Source organism: Hyaena hyaena, unplaced genomic scaffold (genome assembly GCF_003009895.1).
Source record: "Hyaena hyaena isolate Hyena2069 unplaced genomic scaffold, ASM300989v1 scaffold_210, whole genome shotgun sequence".
Classification (NCBI taxonomy): Eukaryota; Metazoa; Chordata; class Mammalia; order Carnivora; family Hyaenidae; genus Hyaena; species Hyaena hyaena.
In genome coordinates this window covers 2,249,771-2,256,020 of record NW_024080841.1, presented here as the reverse complement: position 1 = coordinate 2,256,020, position 6,250 = coordinate 2,249,771, and the positions used below count along the sequence as shown (strand labels likewise).

General features: G+C 35.9%; 1 protein-coding gene across 3 annotated transcripts in view; it reads left to right on the top strand.

Annotated features, from left to right (window-relative positions):
• Window positions 1–6,250, top strand: part of HACL1 (2-hydroxyacyl-CoA lyase 1) — a 43,290-nt gene that overhangs the window by 18,020 nt on the left and 19,020 nt on the right. The gene's annotated exons all lie outside the window — the stretch shown is intronic.

Sequence of the window (6,250 nt, the reverse complement as noted above, 5' to 3'; positions counted from 1 at the left end):
AGGAGAGGAGAGGAGAGGAAGGAGAATTGTCCCTATACTCTTCACAGTCCAAAGGGGCTCCTTTCCTGGTTGTTCTTGCCTGAAAAATGAAGTCGCTCTTGGTATTTTAGCTGCTGGAGACCTACCACGATGCAGCTGTGCAGGAGGGCCACCCCCATAGCTCTCGCCCCTTTTTGGCTGCGAGAGCCAAAAAGGAAAAAGGAAAAACTTCAACTTTTCCCCACCGTGTTTCTCCCTGGCTTGCAGGGTCCCTTTGTTTGATCACCTGGTCAAAAAGACAAGGTTTCTCCCCAAGTGTTTGTTACCCTCCAGTTCTGCAACCAACCCTGCCCTGAGTTAAAGCTACAAAATGAAAGATGGGGAAATAAACCTTTTGTGCTTTTTGACTCCTCTCCCCCACCATCTTCTTTTGGTTACTTTTCAGAATCCTCAGGCAGTTGCTTTTTATATTTTGTTCCCAGTTTTCCATTGTGATTAGAGAGCTAGGCTATAGTGGGCTTACCCAGTTGTGGCTGGCACTAGAAGTCTCCTATTTTTAGATTTTTAAAACATATGTTTTCATAAACTATACATTTTTTCTTTTAATTTCTTTATAATGAAATATTCTAAATAATACAAATGAGACAATTTAATGAACACTTATGTAACCACCACTCAGCTTTATCAAATTGATGTAATATATTAAGTATTATGTAACATTAATTAAGTAATATGTCATTGCTTTAGTTTCTTTTCTTTATTTTTTTAAAAATTTTTTTGTAAAGAAAAAATTACAGACTCATTTGTAGTTCTCTGAATAGCTTTCCTGATCTCATTCCTTCCCTCCCAGTACAGTTCATCACAGTTATGCATTTGGTGCTTTTCATATTCTCATGCACACACTAAAATTAATTTTGAGGGTTTTTAAAATGTAATTTTTGCTTATTTAATGCTATCTTAAATTATACCTTAATCTATTAAGATTAAGATATAGATTATACCTTTATTTTTTTAAATATTGGTATACACTGTACAGTAACCAAATTCTTACCCTGTTAAGGTTTGTGTGTGTGTGTGTGTGTGTGTGTATGTGTGTATGTGTGTGTATGTTTATATATTTTTATTTTAGCTTGACTTGAGCTGAGGTTTATCTTCATTCCATCCAAAGTTTAAGAAGGCAATATTAAACATATGGAACATTCTCCAAAATAAATCACATACTGAGACATAAATCAGCCCTTGACAAGTACAAAAAGAATGAGATCATACCATTCATATTTTCAGATCACAATTCTACGAAACCCAAAATCAACCACAAGAAGAGATTTAGAAAGACCATGAATACTTGGAGATTAAAGAACATTCTACTGAAGAATAAATGGGCTAACCTAGAAAGTAAAGAGGAAATTAAAAAGTACATGGAAGCCAATGAAAATGATAACACAACAGCCCAAAACCTTTGGGATGCAGCAAAGGCGGTCATAAGAGGGAAGTATATAGCAATCCAGGCCTTCCTAAGGAAGGAAGAAAGGTCTCAGATACACAACCTAAACTTAATCCTTAAAGAACTGGTAAAACAGCAAATAAAGTCCCCAAACCCCCAGAAGACAGGAAATAATAAAAACTAGAGCAGAAATCAATGCTATTGAAATAAATAAATTTAAAAAACCCCAGCAAAACAGTAGAACAGTTCAATGAAACCAGGAGCTGGTTCTTTGAAAGAATTAACAAAATTGATAAACATCTAGCCACTCTGATCAAAAAGAAAAAAGAAAAGACCCAAATAAATAAAATCAAGAATGAAGGAGGAGAGATCACAACCAATACTGCAGAAATATAAACAATAATAAGAGAATATTATGAGCAATTATATGCCAATAAATTGGGCAGTCTGGAAGAGATGGACAAATTCCTAGAAACATATAAACTACAAAAACTGAAACAGGAAGAAATAGAGAATTTGAACAGACCCATAACCAGTAAAGAAATTGAATCAGTAATCAAAAATCTTCCAAAAAACAAGAGTCCAGGACAGGATGGCTTTCCAGGGTAATTCTACCAAACATTTAAAGAAGAGTTAACACCTATTTTTTGAACCTGTTCCAAAAAATAGAAATGGAAGGCAAACTTCCAAACTCATTCTATGAGGCCAGCATTACCTTTATTCCAAAACTAGACAAACACCCTACTAACAAGGAGAACTATAAAACAATTTCCCTGATGAACATGGATGCAAAAATTCTCCACAAAATAACAGCCAACCGGATCCAACAATGCATTAAAAAAATTATTCACCATGATCAAGTGGGATTTATACCTGGGATGCAAGCTGGTTCAATATCTGCAAGTCAATCAGTGTGATAGATCACATTAATAAAAGAAAGGATAAGAACCATATGATCCTCTCAATAGATACAGAAATTGCATTTGACAAAATAAAGCACCCTTTCATGATAAAAACCCTCAAGAAAGTAGGGGTAGAAGGATCATACCTCAAGATCATAAAAGCCATATTTGAAAGACCTACCACTAATATCATCCTCAATGGGAAAAAGCTGAGACCTTTTCCCCTTAGGTCAGGAACACAAGGATGTCCACTCTCACCAGTCGTATTCAACTTAGTGTTGGAAGTCCTAGTCTCAGCAATCAGATAACACAAAGAAATAAAAGGCATCCAAATTGGCAAGGAAGAAGTCAAACATTCACTGTTGACAGATGGTATGATACTCTATGTTGAAAACCCAAAAAATTGCACCAAAAACACTGCTAGAACTGATCCATGAATTCAGCAAAGTTGCAGGATATAAAATCAATGCACAGAAATAGGTAGCATTTCTGTTCTGTACACCAATAATGAAGCAGCAGAAAGAGAAATCAAGTAATTGATCTCCTTTATAATTGCACCAAAAACCATAAAATACCTAGGGATAAATCTAACCTAAGCAGTGAAAAATGTATACACTGAAACTATAGAAACCTTATGATAGAAATTGAAGAAGACACACAAAAAAAGGAAAGGTATTCCATGCTCATGCATTGGAAGAACAAATATTGTTAAAATGTTGACACTACCCAAAGCAGTCTACATATTCAATAAAATCCCTAGCAAAATAACACCAGCATCCCTATGAAAATAACACCAGAGCTAGAACAAACAATCCTAAACTTTGTATGGAACCAGGAAATACCCCAAATAGCCAAAGCAATCCTGAAAATGAAAACCAAAGCTGGAGGCATTACAGTTCCCGACTTCAGGATGTAATACAAAGCTGTAATCATCAATACACGATGGTACTGGCACAAAAAGAGACACTTAGATCAATGGAACAGGATAGATAGCAGGAACTGGACTCACAAACAAATGGCCAACTCATCTTTGACAAAGCAGGAAAAAATATCCAACAGAATAAAGACAGTCACTTCAGCAAATGGTGTTGGAAAACTGGACTGCGACATGCAGAAAGATGAACCTGGACCACTTTCTTACACCAGACACAAAAATAAACTCAAAATGGATGTAAGACCTAAATGTAAGACAGGAAACCATCAAAATCCTAGAAGACAAAGTAGGCAAAAACCTCTTTGACCTCGGCCGCAGCAGCTTTTTACTCAACATGTCTCCAGAGTCAAGGGAAACAAAGCAAAAATGAACTATTGGGACCTCATCAAGATAAAAACTTGTGCACAGTGAAGGAAACAATCAGCAAAACTAAAAAGCATCTGATGCAATGGGTGAAGGTATTTGCAAATGACATATCAGATAAAGGGCTAATATCCTAAGTCTATAAATCACTCATTAAACTCAACACCCAAAAAACAAATAATCCAGTGAAGAAATGGGCAATAGACACTTTTCCAAAGAAGACATCCAGATGACTAACAGACACATGAAAAGATGCTCAACATCACTCATCAGCAGGGAAATACAAATCAAAACCACACTGAGATACCACCTCACACCAGTCACAGTGGCTAAAATTGACAGGTCAGGAAACAAAAGATGTTGGTGAGGATGTGGAGAAATACAAACCCTCTTGCACTGTTGGTGAGAATGCAAACTGGTGCAGCCACTCTGGAAAACAGTGTGGAGGTTCCTCAAAAAATTAAAAATAGAACTACCCTACAACCCAGCAATAGCACTACTAGGAATTTATCCAAAGGATACAAGAGTGCTAATTCATAAGGGCGCTTGTACCCCAACATTTATAACAGCATTTTGAACAGTAGCCAAATCATGGAAAGAGCCCAAATGTCCATCCACTGGTGAATGGATAAAGATGTGTTTATATATACAATGGAATACTACTTGGCAATGAGAAAGAATGAAATCCTGCCATTTGCAACAACGTGGATGTAACTAGAGGGTATAATGCTAAGTGAAATAAGTCAGTCAGAGAAACACATCATATATTTTCACTCATATGTGGAACTTGAGAAACTTAACAGAAGACCATGGGAGAAGGGAAGGGGAAAAACGGTTTCAAACAGAGAGGGAGGCAGACCCACAAGAGACTCTTAAATACAGAGAACAAACTGAGGGTTGATGGGGGGAAAGAGGGAGAAATGGGTGATGGGCATTGAGGAGGACACTTGTTGGGATGAGCACTGGGTGTTGTATGTAAGTGATGAAGCATGGGACTCTACCACCAAAACCAAGAGCACACTGTATACGCTGTATGTTAGCTAACTTGAGAATAAATTATATTTAAAAAAATTAAAAATAGAACTACCATATGACCCAGCAATTGCATTACTAGGTATTTATCCACAGGATACAGGAGGGCTGTTTTGAAGGGGCACATGCACCTCAATGTTTATAGCAGAGCTATTGACAATAGCCAAAGTATGGAGAGAGCCCAAATATCCATCAACAGATGAATGGATAAAGAAGATGTGGTATATATATGCAATGGAATATTACTCACTGACCAAAAAGAATGAAATCTTGCCATTTGCAACAACGTGGATGGAACTAGAGTGCATTATACTAAGTGAAATTAGAGAAGGACAAATACATGACTTCATTCATATGTGGAATTTAAGATACAAAACATGAATATAAGGGAAGGGAAGCAAAAATAATATAAAAACAGGGAAAGGGACAAAACATAAGAGACTCTTAAATACAGAGAACAAAGTGAGGGTTGCTGGAAGGGTTTTGGGTGGGGAGATGGCCTAAATGGGCAAGGAGTATTAAGGAGGGCACTTGTTGAGATCAGCACTGGGTGTTATATGTAGGGGATGAATCACTGGAATCTACTCCTGAAATCATTATTACGCTGTATGTTAACTTGGATGAAAATTTGAAAAAGAAGTAGAAAAATGAAGAATATTTATCTTGAAAACAGAAGTTAATAGTGTAAAAAAGATTACAAGCAGTTTAAATAATTTAATCAATATTATCAGGTATCAATAAATAAATCTATTCTTCCAATTGCAGTTTTCATCTGTTTGTTAAATTGGGTCCCAGAGGACCAATACAGTATATGAAAACACGTACTGTATCATCACTGAAGAAGACAAAAGCAAAAGAACAGATCCCTTATAGAAAAATACAGGATAAAAGAGAAATAGCTAAGAAGCAGAAAAATGAGAAGTAAAAAAAACAAACAAACAAACCCACAGCCATCATGATAATAAATTCTTCTGTAGAAAGGTAGAAACATTATTGATTTGATCAATAAAATAGTAAAATGACAGTTACGTATATTATAAGAACAACATCCGAAACAAATGATACAGCATAAAATAAGCAAAGATGTGTGAGATAAACAAAAACAAAGCAAGAATCACTGTTAATATTGGTGTGGATATCAAAGTAAAGATTATTTTTAAAAAATTAGAAGTTATATTGACAAGGATATTAAGATATATAAAATAAAGTATTAATAAATCTGGTAAATATTTTTGAAAGCAATTTGGGAATATGAATCAATTGTCTTAAAAATACCTTCTTCTAAGAATCAATATGAAGTATGTATTTAGATTCTAGCATAGGGACGCTTGTGTGGCTCAGTCGGTTAGGTGTCTGACTCTTGGTAATGGCTCAGGTCATGATCTCACGGTTGTGAGATGGAGCTCTGCAGTGAGTGTGGGACCTCTTGGGATTCTGTCTCTCCCTCTCTCTCTGCCCTTCCCCTGCTCACACACACAAAAAAATATTCAAGCATAAAGATGTGCAACCCAGTAATATTAATAACAGATTACCCACTAATTAAGGAAAGGTTTAATAAATTTGGTGTATGTGTTCTGCAAACTATGTAGCCTTTCA